Genomic DNA, 16,435 nt, shown 5'->3' with positions numbered 1-16,435 from the left:
TTATTACTAGCCGACTGCCTCATTTTCTTTTATTGTGATCACAGCATTACCTTATAGAAAATACCATGGTGTGTATATATTATTTTATTTATATATATATATATATATATATATATATATATATTTCAAATTCCTTAAAAATGTATCAGTATTTATTTTAACATTTAATAAAAAAACATTCCTTTGAATAAAAGTAGTGCAACATCCTATACAATTCTCTCTAGGGGACAAGTACAACCATATTGCAGATACTCTAATCCTTAGAGCAGGTGGTAATTTCCAGCTGAATCTGGATATTTAGCATCCTACTTGCACATCCAGTACAAAAGTTGCTGCTCCAAGCTGGAACACCCAACGCATTTCGAAAATATAGAATTAATTTTATTCATCAGGGATTGTCTACTACGCTGTAATAGATAACCAACAATAAGCTACAATTCCTTCATTACAATGTAAAATTATACAATAACATGCCTCTTTTTGTGCAGCAATTCATTGCACCATTGACATACCAGCAGCATTTGGCAGAGAATCTGTCCTTCCGCACTATGGTACTTTGTACGAGAACCTAATTTGGTCCCTATAGACCCCCGATGTTTCCACCTTCCAACAAGGTTAGTCTCTGTTCAAGGAAGAGAATGTATATGTAGTTCCTCCATTACAAACTAGTACAAAGTACTATAGTGCGGAAGGACAGATTCTCTGCCAAATGCTGCTGGTATGTCAATTTCACCCTGTCTGACATTGCAACTAGTGTTATAGGGTATCGTCCCTTACATAGATAATGCTTCCCTGGATACTGTGGAATACACTATTTTTTTTTTTCCACTGGATATAAAGACCAATGTAGTGCAGTCAATAGAATTAATAATAACACTGGCCAATTCTGCTACACGACAATAAATGATAGTGTTGCAAAAAAAAAAAAAATAGTATTAGTATTAAGGATGACCAGAAATATTTAGAATATTGTTGCACCAAGTACACTAAAATCCCCAAACACTCAGATTGGAGACATGCCTACGTTTCTAAATATTTAAAGCACATATTGTTGGCAAAAAAAAATAAAAAAAATTGTGGGGCATGCAGATTCATCAATCACGGTCAAGGTCTTTCAGGATTCTAATGTCAAAAACATTTTAGCATTAAACTGTGTGTAGAGCAAGTAACAGATTGCTTGGTATATACCGTATGTATTAGGGTGTCTCTCTGTGAGTGCAATTTATTTGGATTTAATTTTATTAAATTAATTAAAGTGTTTAACTGCGCTAAAATTTGCACTCCCCTGCATTTTCTCTTTCCTTGTATCTGTTAATGATGTTTGAGTGCTTTTGACACATGTCATTTACTACTCTAGCAAACATACAGTATGTTGCCATATTGCATGCTTTTGATGTCTATCTTTGGAATTTCCATTTTCTGAGCATTTGAGTCATTCCTGATAATTCTGCCATGCCCAATGGGATTCCCAACTATCCAGGACATATTATTGGGGCGTGAGGAATTAGTTGCTCAGCATCCGTAGGCGGCTGGGTCAGATTGCATTGAAATTTCCATATCTCTGCTTTATAACATCTCTGCTTTTATGACTAGTGCTATGCTTTAACAAAATGGATATACTGTACACCAAGATACAGTGCCTTGCGAAAGTATTCGGCCCCTTGAACTTTGCGACCTTTTGCCACATTTCAGGCTTCAAACATAAAGATATAAAACTGTAATGTTTTGTGAAGAATCAACAACAAGTGAGACACAATCATGAAGTGGAATGAAATTTATTGGATATTTCAAACTTTTTTTAACAAATAAAAAACTGAAAAATTGGGCGTGCAAAATTATTCAGCCCCCTTAAGTTAATACTTTGTAGCGCCACCTTTTGCTGCGATTACAGCTGTAAGTCGCTTGGAGTATGTCTCTATCAGTTTTGCACATCGAGAGACTGAAATTTTTGCCCATTCCTCCTTGCAAAACAGCTCGAGCTCAGTGAGGTTGGATGGAGAGCGTTTGTGAACAGCAGTTTTCAGTTCTTTCCACAGATTTTTTTTTTTTTTTTAATATTTCTTTATTATTTTCCAAAAATTTTATATATAATAACATCCATTTTTCCCAAAATACATTTATGGGATCATTATAAAATCAACACAAATTACATTGTACACTTAATACCTATCTTAACCCATATCTCTAATATTCCCCCCTCCCTTCCCTAGTTCCAACTTTCTCTTAAAGCTTTATAGTCCTCTGTTCCTTTAAAGACTTTCCATCTCTCCCAGATGTCCGCCCCTTCTCCCTGTTCGTCCTCTCCACTCCTCAAATATTCCAACTTTCTCGTTCTTTCCACTCTCCTAATCCAATCCCCTCCCGAGGGGGCTTCTTTCTTCTGCCAGTTTAAGGGAATTAGGCTTTTTGCTGCATTCAATAAATGTGGGATTAATGTTTTTTTGTAGTGTTTCATTGAGTTTTTTTGTACGTACCGTGAAATAAACAAACCCACGGGTCTTCTGGAATATCTATATTTAGTATTTTCTTTATTAAGGTTATCACTTCCCTCCAGTATTTTTTTAATTTTGGGGCATCCTTCCCCACCAGATATGTGCCATTGATCCCATATATTGAGTACTCCCAGGTTTGAACCTATAGACTTTATCCGGAGTGTTATACCACCTAGAGATACATTTATAATTCATTTCCGCGGTATTAATGTCTACCGCGGAACTATGAATCAACTTTAGACTCTTTTCTAACTTAAAATCTTCACCTCGTGCTCCTAATTCCCTTTCCCATTTTACTATGAAGGGCGGTACTGCCAGCTCTCCTGCTTATCAAAATTTTATATACAGTGCCTTGCAAGTATTTGGCCCCCTTGAACTTTGCGACCTTTTGCCACATTTCAGGCTTCAAACATAAAGATATAAAACTGTAATTTTTTGTGAAGAATCAACAACAAGTGGGACACAATCATGAAGTGGAACGAAATTTATTGGATATTTCAAACTGTTAAATAAAAAACTGAAAAATTGGGCGTGCAAAATTATTCAGCTCCTTTACTTTCAGTGCAGCAAACTCTCTCCAGAAGTTCAGTGAGGATCTCTGAATGATCCAATGTTGACCTAAATGACTAATGATGATAAATAGAATCCACCTGTGTGTAATCAAGTCTACGTATAAATGCACCTGCACTGTGATAGTCTCACAGGTCCGTTTAAAGCGCAGAGAGCATCATGAAGAACAAGGAACACACCAGGCAGGTCCGAGATACTGTTGTGGAGAAGTTTAAAGCCGGATTTGGATACAAAAAGATTTCCCAAGCTTTAAACATCCCAAGGAGCACTGTGCAAGCGATAATATTGAAATGGAAGGAGTATCAGACCACTGCAAATCCCTGAAGACCTGGTGTCCCTCTAAACTTTCAGCTCATACAAGGAGAAGACTGATCAGAGATGCAGCCAAGAGGCCCATGATCACTCTGGATGAACTGCAGAGATCTACAGCTGAGGTGGGAGACTCTGTCAATAGGACAACAATCAGTCATATACTGCACAAATGTTGCCTTTATGGAAGAGTGGCAAGAAAAAAAGCCATTTATTAAAGATATCCATAAAAAGTGTCCTTTAAAGTTTGCCACAAGCCACCTGGGAGACACACCAAACATGTGGAAAAAGGTGCTCTGGTCAGATGAAACCAAAATCGAAATTTTTGGCAACAATGCAAAACGTTATGTTTGGCGTAAAAGCAACACAGCTCATCACCCTGAACACACCATCCCCACTGTCAAACATGGTGGTGGCAGCATCATGGTTTGGGCCTGCTTTTCTTCAGCAGGGACAGGGAAGATGGTTAAAATTGATGGGAAGATGGATGGAGCCAAATACAGGACCATTCTGGAAGAAAACCTGATGGAGTCAGCAAAAGACCTGAGACTAGGATGGAGATTTGTCTTCCAACAAAACAATGATCCAAAACATAAAGCAAAATCTACAATGGAATGGTTCACAAATAAACATATCCCAGTGTTAGAATGGCCAAGTCAAAGTCCAGACCTGAATCCAATCGAGAATCTGTGGAAAGAACTGAAAACTGCTGTTCACAAACGCTCTCCATCCAACCTCACTGAGCTCGAGCTGTTTTGCAAGGAGGAATGGGCAAAAATGTCAGTCTCTCGATGTGCAAAACTGATAGAGACATACCCCAAGCGACTTACAGCTGTAATCGCAGCAAAAGGTGGCGCTACAAAGTATTAACTTAAGGGGGCTGAATAATTTTGCACGCCCAATTTTTCAGTTTTTTATTTGTTAACAAAGTTTGAAATATCCAATAAATTTTGTTCCAGTTCATGATTGTGTCCCACTTGTTGTCGATTCTGCAAAAAATTACAGTTTTATATCTTTATGTTTGAAGCCTGAAATGTGGCAAAAGGTCGCAAAGTTCACGGGGGCCAAATACTTTCGCAATGCACTGTACATTTGAGATATTCTTTATCTTATCTGAAACACAGATTTGTTCAAATGGTAAAAGATCCTTTACCTCTCTTAATGGATGAGGCAATGAGGCCACAAAATGCTTCAACTGGCAGGAGCGCCATTCGTTTACCCTCCAGTTCATTTTTTCATGCAAATCGTATAAAGTGATAATTTTCCCATTAACTACTATATCCTTTAATCGTGCGTCTACATCTCCAATCCAATTCCCGTGTATCTTCCCTTCTCCTGGCGGGAAGAATCTTGTGTCTCGTAAAGGAGTGAGCGGTGAATTATATCTCCAATTTTTTTTTATATATTAGATCCCATATTTTCAGTGCCTGATGTGTGATTACATGTGGTTTTGAATTTAATTCCCTATATTGTGGTGGTATCCACATAATTTTTCCTAATTGTGTATTACTCATAGTGCATTCTATCTTCACCCAGCATTTCTCGCTTTTTTCTTTACCCCATTCCAACACCCGTGAGATTACTGAGGCTTGATAATATTTTTTAAAATCGGGGATCGCTAGGCCCCCTTGTGCTTTGATTTTACTTAATACTGCATATTGTATTCTAGGTTTTTTATTTTTCCAGATAAATCTTGTTACGATCGATTTTCATTATCTTAAAAAATTCCTGAGGTATTGGGATCATTTGAAACTTATATACTATCTTTGGGAGTATTGGCATTTTTACTATATTTATTCTTCCCATCCATGACAAGGCCCTAGTTGTTAGTTTATTAATTTCAGTTTTTATTTTGTTTAAGAGTGGAATATAGTTTACCTTGTACATTTTCTCTGGATTTGATGTTAATTTGATTCCTAGGTAGCCCAATTCTGATTTTCTCCATACAAAGGGGAACTCACTTTTTAGATCCTCTTCCTCCTGTTTTATTCTTTTTGATACTCAGGATCTCTGATTTTGTAGGATTAATTTTAAGGTTGGATAGGTCTCCATATTGTTTCAGGGTTTTTATCACATTCGGCATCCTTGGGTTGGAGACGTAGAGCAACACATCGTCTGCAAAAGCCGCGTCCTTGTGATCTACCTCTCCCACCCTCACTCCTCTAATATCCGGACATCCCCTTATTGTTGCAAACAGGGGTTCCAGGGATAGAACAAATAGCATCGGTGAGAGTGGGCAACCCTGTCTCGTTCCATTATACATTTTGAATGGTTCTGATAATGTCCCATTAATTTTTACTCTTGCTGTCGGAAAACGATATATTGTTCTTATCCAGGCCATCATTCTTGGTCCTATTCCTAGCTCCTCCAAAGTTTTTATCATGAACTCCCAGTTAACCCTGTCAAATGCTTTTTCAGCATCTATTGACAACCCGGGTGGGTGTCCATTTTTTATCATCTGTTGTATTAGGAGGATAGTCCTTACTACATTGTCTCTTCCCTGTCTCCCAGGGATGAAACCCACCTGGTCACTATGAACCCACTCTGTCATTTACCCCTTTAGCCTTGTTGCTAGGATTTTTGTAAATAACTTAGTATCTGCATTAAGGAGTGAGATGGGCCTGTAACTCGAGCATAATGTTGGGCCCTTCTCTTCTTTCAATATGACAGTAATGGATGCCAAGAGAGCTTCTTTACTCATCTCAAATTTTGACCCCAGTCCATTTAGATATCCTTTAAGTTTAGGGATTAATATTTCTCCGAACCTCTTGTAATAGCTAATTGTGAACCCATCCGGGCCTGCACTCTTTCCTGCTGTGGTGTTTTTTATGGCTCTTCCTATCTCTTCTTCTGTAATCGGGTCTTCTAAGTGTGTTTTATTTTTTCCTCATCTACTTTAGTCAATCTTGCTTCTCTCAAGTATTCCTCAATTTTACCCGCTCTATTTAGCTCCTTTTCTTGTTTGTCCTCTCCTCTTACTGCATATAGATTTCCATAGTAGCTCTGAAATTCTCTCGCTGTCTCCGTCGTTGAGTGGACTATCTCCATTTTTGGCCTTTATTCTATCTATAAAATTTACTGCTTTCTTTTTTCTTAAGACTCTTGCCAAATTTCTTCCAATTTTATTACTTTCTAGATATCTCTCTTTAGCTATTTTATTGAACTCCTGTCTAGTTTCCTGGTCCAATAGTTCCTTTAATTCCTCCCTTTTTACCTCTGATTTAGTTAATTCTATTTCCTGAGTTTTCTTATGCTTTTGTTATAATTCGAAGATCTCTTTTATTAATCTTTCTCTATTTTTAGTTTTTTCCTTTTTCTCTTTGTGCACCCTTTGCAATTAATACTCCCCGAATATAAGCTTTATGGGCCTCCCATACGATATCTTTTGAGATTTCCTCAGTTTCATTAACTTGGAAATAAAATTCCAACTCTTTGTCAATTTCCTTTCCCCAGATTTTATCCTTTATTAGTTCCTCGTTAATTCTCCCGGAGCTCCTTTTGGGTTGCTCTCCTGGTAATCTCCTCTTCAGTGTAACGGGGACGTGATCTGACCAGGTCCTGACCTCTATCCCTGTTCCAATTACCCTTTCTATCCATCTGTGTTCGATCATCATATAATCGATTCTTAAGTATGTCCCGTGCACAGCTGAGCAGAAAGTAAAGTCCCTTTCTTTTGGATAAAATATTCTCCATATGTCAGACAATTGACACTGAAATAATTTTTTTCTTTAATCTCTTTATTTGGGAATTTCTGCTCCTCTGAACACGCAAAGTACTATCCTCTTCTGGATTTAGGCATAAGTTCAGGTCCCCGGCCAGAATCACTCCCCCCTTTCTGAAGTCCATTAATTGTCCCAGTACCTTCCCCAAGTACTCTGCTGGACTATTGTTGTGGCAGTATACATTGACTAGGGTTATTTCCTCTTCAAAGAGTTTCCCCTTCAAAAAGAGGAATCTCCCCTCTGGGTCCGTTAGTCTCTCTTCTAAGGAAAACCTCATTCCTTTAGCAAACCCAATAGCTACCCCCTTAGATTTTCTATCAAATGAGTCTGCATAGTACTATGTGGGATGATCTCGTGAGTATAACCTGATGTTCGATGCATGCGTAATATGAGTTTCCTGTAAGAAAATGTCTGCAGCTAGATATTTGACTTCCTTCAGAATTTTATGTCTTTTTTCCTCCTGAGTTCAGGCCTCTAACGTTATATGTAACAAAATTTACGGCTGTCATTTTTTTTTTTTGGTTTTCTATAATGTTACACTCTTCCTTTTTCTCCCTCTCTTTCCTTCTTCCCCTTACTCCCTCGTCTCGATTCTGGCACCAACGGGATCTAAATTCATAGGTCACATCAGGAGAGGCAGACAGGTCACGGGAAGGACTCTGCAGGGTCCTAAAAATAACTGTTTTTTTTATCATGGAACTTTTTCCTACTTTCCCCCTCCCCCTCCTCCCTCCCCCCCATTTGCCCCCCTATACTCCTCAAATTGTAGACATGTGGGTAATAAGCCACTCTTCCCTTGGGCCCATCTATTCGATCTTCTACCTCTTCTCCTTTGTCGACTTTACCCCTGGGGAATAAGACCTGCTAGGTTCCACGGGCACTCATCCAGAACTCATCTATCTCTTTTCATATCCCCCCCCCCCCGCAGTCCCATCACTTTATTATTTTATAGATTTCATCTTCGTTATATTATTTATTTTTAGTCTTCAATTTCCAGTGATCTTCTTCTTCTTCTACTCCTTTCCCTCTTGTGGTTTTCCATCCAGGGGTTTCTGGGATAGGTATTTTTAAGTTCTCACAGAAGTCTTGTAATTCTTCTGGGAATCTCAGTTTTATTGTCCTGCCATCTTTTCTCACTCCCAGACAAGCTGGATGTCCCCAGATATATTGAATATTATGTTGTTTCAGTAAATCTATCAATGGTTTAAGTGTCCGTTTCCTTGCTAGTGTCAGCTGTGAGAGATCTGCAAATACTTGTATATTAACATCTTTATATTTTAATGGGGGATCTGTTGTTCAGTTAAGCCCAGATCCCTGCTTTTTCCTCATTTCTGTGGAATCACATTATAACGTCTCTTGTGGATTCTTTAGGTAGATTTGGTGGTTTCCTGATTCTATGTATCCTTTCAATTTCTATTTTTCATTGTTACATCTCTTCCTAAGAGGGGATTAAACACTACTTTCATCATTTCTTTTAAGTTTTTCTTCTTTTCCGTTTTATGGTAGGCCTCTTATTCTCAAGTTTTTCCTTATATCTCTATTTTCTTGGTCTTCTAATTTTATATAATAGATTCCTTTGTGTTATCTGAGACCTTTTCATTTCCTCTTTAAGAGTTTTTAACTCTTTTCCAAAGTTGTCCGCTCTTTCTTCCACTTCCTCCACTCTTTTCAGCATTCGGCCTAGGTCACTATGCAAGGTTGCCACATCTTTTTTGATAGACTGTTTTGCGAACATTTCCCTCATTTCATCTTTTGTAGGGAGTTGATTTATAGCTTTCCACTCTTCCTCCTTTCCTATATCCGGACCTTTGTCCATCTGTACACTGTCTGTGGATAGATCAGGGTTATTTACTTCAGGTGTTTCTGTCGTTTTCTGTCCTCTGGCTTTTTTACTTGCTTCACTACTTTGTTTTGGTTTAGTAGACACTTGTCTTTCACTATTTGCATTCTCTCCTGTTGTTTCAGCAGTCATGTATTTTAATGATCCTGGGGCTTGCACTTATTATTGGTTGTTTTCCTCCCCCGTCTTTTGCTGTTTTATTTTTCATTTTCAGTAGCTTTACTCCTTTTCTCTGCTGCAACCTTGTGTCTATGATCCAATTTGTGGAGATAGTACTCTGCCAATTATTTTAGGGGGGCACTGTAATTATTCCCCTGGATTGGACCCTGCCTTATGCCCTTAGCCCTTTTATAGAGGATTTTCTCTTTCTGATGGCCATGGAGAGGATATTAGAGGGAAAAAAAAAAGCAGTCACCTTTTCCTTCGGTTCTAACAGTCCCCGTATAGAGTCCTTGAAATACTGTTTAATCAGCCACAGGAAGCAGATGTTTAGATCTATATTATATCAGTAGACCTCATTTACACCACATTTCCACTGCAGTCTTACTTTCACTTTATAACATCAGAGGAGAAAAAATACAGTCTCTATATATTGTAATGGGGGGGGGGGGTAAAAACCCCTCTCACCTCTCCCGACCTCTGGGCCGGTTTCCTCGGTAAGGTCCCGTGGCTTCCACCTGCCTGTTTGACCGGCGGCTTAGCTGTTCCACCTGACTCTCGGTAGTAACAGTGTCTCCTCTGACTCTGGGCGGTCCCAGGCTGCCAGACATCGGGCACACGTCTCCTCGCGGCGTCTCACGGCGCCTTCTCCCGCTGGTCTCCCTGGTTACACCGTTCCGGCCACAGAGTGATTCAGGTCTGCGAGGGGTTAGCGGACGGGCTGGGGCGCAGGATCGGCGGTTAACCGCCTCTCAATCTCGGCTGATAACTTCCATCCTGGATGAGCGTTAGTCCCGCGCCTCTGCACAGCTTAGCTCAGCATTCTCCTGCAGCTGGCGCCATTGTCAGGCCCCTCCCCCCAGTGCTATCTATATCTTCATTTCATGATGCATCCTTTCCACAGATTCTCGATTGGATTCAGGTCTGGACTTTGACTTGGCCATTCTAACACCTGGATATGTTTATTTATGAACCATTCCATTGTAGATTTTGCTTTATGTTTTGGATCATTGTATTGTTGGAAGACAAATCTCCGTCCCAGTCTCAAGTCTTTTGCAGACTCCATCAGGTTTTCTTCCAGAATGGTCCTGTATTTGGCTCCATCCATCTTCCCATCAATTTTGACCATCTTCCCTGTCCCTGCTGAAGATAAGCAGGCCCAAACCATGATGGTGCCACCACCATGTTTGACAGTGGGGATGGTATGTTCAGGGTGATGAGCTGTGTTGCTTTTACGCCAAACATAAAGTTTTTGCATTGTTGCCAAAATGTTCGATTTTGGTTTCATCTTACCAGAGCACCTTCTTCCACATGTTTGGTGTGTCTTGCAGGTGGCTTGTGGCAAACTGTAAACGACACTTTTTATGGATATCTTTAAGAAATGGCTTTCTTCTTGCCACTCTTCCATAAAGGCCAGATTTGTGCAGTATACGACTGATTGTTGTCCTATGGACAGAGTCTCCCACCTCAGCTGTAGATCTCTGCAGTTCATCCAGAGTGATCATAGGCCTCTTGGCTGCATCTCTGATCAGTCTTCTCCTTGTATGAGCTGAAAGTTTAGAGGGACGGCCAGGTCTTCGGAGATTTGCAGTGGTCTGATACTCCTTCCATTTCAATATTATCGCTTGCACAGTGCTCCTTGGGATGTTTAAAGCTTGGGAAATCTTTTTGTATCCAAATCCAGCTTTAAACTTCTCCACAACAGTATCTCGGACCTGCCTGGTGTGTTCCTTGTTCTTCATGATGCTCTCTGCGCTTTAAACGGACCTCTGAGACTATCACAGTGCAGGTGCATTTATACGGAGACTTGATTACACACAGGTGGATTCTATTTATCATCATTTGTCATTTAGGTCAACATTGGATCATTCAGACATCCTCACTGAACTTCTGGAGAGAGTTTGCTGCACTAAGGGTCCATGTACATGGGACGTTGTTAAAAGTCCCTTTGAATGCTGGAATTTTTAGGACGTTTTAAACGTCCGTTCGGTCGCGTTTGTACCCGCGTTTAGCGGGCGTTTGCGGGCGTTTGCGTTTAGAACCGTTCCTAGAGGTGAAAAAAATTATTCCCCTTTAAAATGGAAAAACGCGAACGCCAAACGTGGGTCATCGCGTTCGGACGCGTTCGGTCGCGTTTTGCGTTTGAAACGCCGGGAAACACACGTTCGAACGCAAATAATTGCGTTCTAAAAAAAGGCCCTGAACGCAACTGCCCGCAAACGACCGCAAACGACCTGGTGTACATGGACAGATGAGATAAAATGTAGATGGGTTCAGGGGCTTCTAAAAAAAAAACGCCCAACTGCTCCTAAACGGCCATTTCCAGCGTCCCGTGTACATGGAGCCTAAAAGTAAAGGGGCTGAATAATTTTGCACGCCCAATTTTTCAGTTTTTTATTTGTTAACAAAGTTTGAAATATCCAATAAATTTCGTTCCACTTCATGATTGTGTCCCACTTGTTGTTGATTCTTCACAAAAAAATTACAGTTTTATATCTTTATGTTTGAAGCCTGAAATGTGGCAAAAGTTTGCAAAGTTCAAGGGGGCCGAATACTTTCGCAAGGCACTGTAAATGTCCAAATTGGGCCCAAAGTGTCAATATTTTGTGTGGTCACCATTATTTTCCAGCACTGCCTTAACCCTCTTGGGCATGGAGTTCAGCTTCACCGGTTGCCACTGGAGTCCTCTTCCACTCCTCCATTACGACATGATGGAGCTGGTGGATCTTGCATCTTCCTCCACCTTCCATTTGAGGATGCCCCACAGATGCTCAATTTGGTTTAGGTCTGGAGACATGCTTGGCCAGTCCATCACCTTTACCTTCAGCTTCTTTAGCAAGGCAATGGTCATCTTGGAGGTGTGTTTGGGGTCGTTATCATGTTGGAATACTACCCTGCGGCCCAGTCTCCGAAGGGAGGGGATCATGCTCTGCTTCAGTATGTCACAGTACATGTTAGCATTCATGGTTCCCTCAATGAACTGTAGCTCCCCAGTGCCAGCAGCACTCATACAGCCCCAGACCATGACACTCCCACCACCATGCTTGATTGTAGGCAAGACACACTTGTCTGTGTAATCCTCACCTGGTTGCCGCCACACACGCTTGACACCATCTGAAGTCTATCTTGGTCTCATCAGGCCACAGGACATGGTTCCAGTAATCCATATCCTTAGTCTGCTTTTTTCAGCTAACTGTTTGCGGGCTTTCTTGTGCATCATCTTTAGAAGAGGCTTCCTTCTGGGATGACAGCCATGCAGACCAATTTGATGCAGTGTGCAGTGCAGGGTCTGAGCACTGACAGGCTGATTCCCCACTCCTTCAACCTCTGCAGCAATGCTGGCAGCACTCATACGTCTATTTCCCAAAGACAACCTCTGGATATGACGCTGAGCATGTGCACTCAACCTCTTTGGTCAACCATGGCGAGGCCTGTTCTGAGTGGAACCTGTCCTGTTAAACCGCTGTATGGTCTTGGCCACCGTGCTGCAGCTCAGTTTCAGGGTCTTGGCAATCTTTTTACAGCCTAGGCCATCTTTATATAGAGCAACAATTCCTTTTTTCAGATCCTCAGAGAGTCCTTTGCCTTGAGGTGCCATGTTGAACTTCCAGTGACCAGTAAGAGAGTAAGAGCGATAACATCAAATTTAACACACCTGCTTCCCATTCACGCCTGGGACCTTGTAACACTAAAAAGTCACATGACATCGGGTAGGAAAATGGCTAATTGGGCCCAATTTTGATATTTTCACTTAGGGGTGTACTCACTTTTATTGCTAGCAGTTTAGACATTAATGGCTGTGTGTTGTTATTTTGAGGGGGACATACATTTTTTTTACTGTTATACAAGCTGTACACTAATTTACATTGTAGCAAAGTGTCATTTCTTCAGTGTTGTCACATGAAAAGATATAATTAAATATTTATAAAAAATGTGAGGGGTGTACTCACTTTTGTGGGATACTGTAAGTATGCAAGCATCTGGGATAAAGCTGTCCATATAGACCATCCTCCACACCGCAATTGACGTCATCCCTTCCACGCTGCGCTCAACGAGCGCTTCAATACTTGCTTTTTTAGATTGCTCTATTGCGGGGTAATTCTCCCGGTCACGATTGCAGACTGACAGTGGGGAGAGCCGGCAGTGCAGAGGATGGTCTATGTGGACAACTTTACCCCAGATGCTTACATACAGTACTTAGATGTGCCTGTTTTAATCATCAACTGTGAGTTTCTAAATGTTGTACCTTCATTAAATCTAACCATATTGCTACACTTAGAGGCGCCTCTCTTCTCTTTTATACTTTTTAGCTCCTGCTGGATTTTGCTTCTAATCCCTTTGTGGAGGCGGGCATTGGTGGATATACATTTTATGGTTATACAACCTATCACATTGCTAAAATCTTTTTATTTGGACTATAAACTGAAGGTTTTATGAATAAATGGTTGTGGAGCGAATCATCTGAGTTTCCATTATTGCTTATGGGGATATTCGCTTTGATATACAAGTGCTTTGGATTACAAGCATGTTTCTGGAACTAATTATGCTCGCAATCCTAGGTTTTACTGTACTAGGATTTGGCATTGTTACATCAGATGTGCTTATGTTGAAATTATCCAGTATGTCAGTTTTCCTAGGAGGTGAACCCCAATTAATAACTAGCTTTTAAACTCGGGTGAACATGGAAGGGCTTTGAATGGCACAAACAAACAAAAAGATTTACCAGCACACTTACCAGCTAGTCAGTGATGAGGCTTTTGCTTTTCCTGACAGTCTCATCATCAGTCTTTTTATTCAGGATGGGGGATATCCGTAAACATGACTCTCATGATAACCAATATCCTAGTCAGTGTAATTGAACCTGGAAGTGGTCAGTCATTAGCACTTCCTCCTGGTTCACTGTCATTGCTGGAATGAGTAGTAGAAGAGGAGGATGTAAATGAAGATTGTGTCCTTTCTTTTATTTTATTTTTTTTCTCTCCAGCAGAAATTAGAGACATTATCTGCCTAGACTTGTCATAACATGAAACTATCACCAGGGAAACTGTCATCCCCTGATACCAGTAATTTAGAGTATAACTAAAGGCAAAGTTTTGGATAGAGTGCAGAGAGATTAGAATGCTTGTTAGTTTTTATTGCTGTCTGAGCCCCCATTAAGGAGAATTTACACTCTCCATGTCCTGTTTACTATTCTCATTTGAAAGTGAAAGAAAATCCCACATTTTGGGTTGTCCTCAGAAAAGTAATAGAGGGGAAATCTTACAATGGGGACACTAGTTCAGATGACCTGGGGACAACACCATCCCAGTTACAGCTGCTTTCCCTGCCACTGCCATCTTCTCCTCCACTACTTCCCGGTCCAGCGTCTACTCTTTTCACCCCCTGGACAGTCACTGTTGAAGTAGCTCCTGCTCTTGGGTGCTGTTGTTACATTGTCTTGGCACCCTGCCCAGAATGGGGCAAGGTGCTTGACTGCATGTGCTGAAGGCAGTATACCCTGGAACAAGATTACCAAGAGCAAGGGAAAATTTTACTTCCGGGATTTCTTTTGTTTTAGAATTTAGATCATACCTACTCAACCTTTTACCTGAGAGGAACCCTAAAATTATTTTCAGGTCTGAGGGAACCCATAAAAATAATTGGGGGTTAATGAGAAAAATGCACCTTAAATTGGTGGCTAGTGGAAAGAATGCAACCCTTACAGAATTAAAAATACCACTGCCATTGTGCAGTTGGCTGTTTAAAGTAGCATTGGCTCTGGAATTCTGCAGGCACCATCAAATGGGAGGTGAATTAGCCACAGCTAGAGGAACCCTAGTTAAGAAGCCTGAGGCTGTGTTCACACTTAGAAAGGATGCAGCTCACAGCAGGGATCTGGTGCGTCCCTGTTCTCTGATGAATCAGGCCTGAATTTGTGACTGAATTCAGACCTAAAACAGAGCCAAAGGCTCACAGGACCCCTGTGCAATCCGCACCGCAACAGCCACGGAGATGTGTGAATCGGCTCCATTGAGAGTCGGCCACAGTCTCCTGTCATGTGAATTGGATGTAGAGGAAGCCGTAAGGGTTTTTAGCGTACATCAATTATTTACAGTTTCATGTTTTTACTATTTTAATCCTATTTTGTTGCAAGTTGCAATCTTAAATTTAGCAATATATTTGTTCAATTTTTTAGTAGGAATGTTGAAGATGTTTTGTTGTTTCATGCTCGCATTCACTTTTTCATTTGGGATAAAGTTGGCTTCATGTACACTACAGCTTCTAAACTTGAGTTTAGGAGCTTTTGCCATTTCTTTTCCCAAAGCCCCTAAACTCAACTCCATGAATGTCTATGTGTCAATGTACACACAGGCTTTTAGCGGAGTTTAGGAGCTGCTGCGGTTAGGGGAGGTTCAACCTACCTCAACCTCCATCTTCTGAACACGGAAGAATCGTGTTCAGGATAGGATCCCTTTGACCGCTGGCCGCAAAACACTGCAAAATCGCGGTAAAATCCCGGCAGCCAAAGTAGGCTATGCGTACAAGGAAGGATTATAGGCTCTGTCAGTTTATTTTTTGTCTTCTTAGTCCCATTGGGGAAATTTTCCCTTTCTATGCTGTCTTCTAGCCTAAACAGGAAGTGAGAGGAAATCCCTGCAAATTAGGGGAATCCATTGAGCCCCCCAGGTCCATTAGAATAATTGCCCTTTATTACTTTTCTTGGGTAAACCCAAAATGTGTGATTTTCATTTACTTTTCATTTTCAATGATTATGATAAACAGGACAAATAGAAAAGGTGAATCTCCTCTGAAAGCAATAAAACCTGACAGATTTTCTGACTCCCCTCCACTATATCCAAAGCAAAAAATAAAGTTTTTGCCTTTAGTTACATCTTAAAGCGGAGTTCCACCCAAAAGTGGAACTTCCGCTTTAGGTGGTCCTAACCCCCTGACATGCCACATTTGGCATGTCATTTTTTTTGGGGGGGAGCGGGTACCTAGTTTTGACAGGTGCCCGCTCCCACTTCCGCTCGGAGCGCCGCGGCGCCCTGAGCGGAAGTTCTCTCCCCCTCCCTCCCTGCAATCTTCTGAGACATGTCAAAGGTCCCAGAAGATTGCCGGCCAATCACGGCGCGTAGCGCAACTCGCGCATGCGCAGTCCGTACCCGGCTGTGAAGCCGCAAACTGTCACAGCCGGGTGCCCACAGCAGTGATGCCGAGGGAGAGGATCGAGGCTTCGGGCGGCCGCATCGCTGGACCGTTGGACAGGTGAGTGAAATGGCTGGAACTCCGCTTTAAGGTTGCAATGTGGTGTTGAGAAATTGCAAAACTTGCAAAAATGTTCTGTCCGATGAGGCCCAAAA

General features: G+C 41.1%; 1 protein-coding gene across 1 annotated transcript in view; it reads left to right on the top strand.

Annotated features, from left to right (window-relative positions):
- Positions 1 to 16,435, top strand: part of ELOVL4 (ELOVL fatty acid elongase 4) — a 57,817-nt gene that overhangs the window by 23,651 nt on the left and 17,731 nt on the right. The gene's annotated exons all lie outside the window — the stretch shown is intronic.

This window comes from Pelophylax lessonae (genome assembly GCF_965119305.1).
Source record: "Pelophylax lessonae genome assembly, chromosome: 3".
Lineage (NCBI taxonomy): Eukaryota > Metazoa > Chordata > Amphibia > Anura > Ranidae > Pelophylax > Pelophylax lessonae.
The sequence above is the reverse complement of the archived record's forward strand: the minus strand, read 5'-3'. Positions and strand labels throughout refer to the sequence as shown.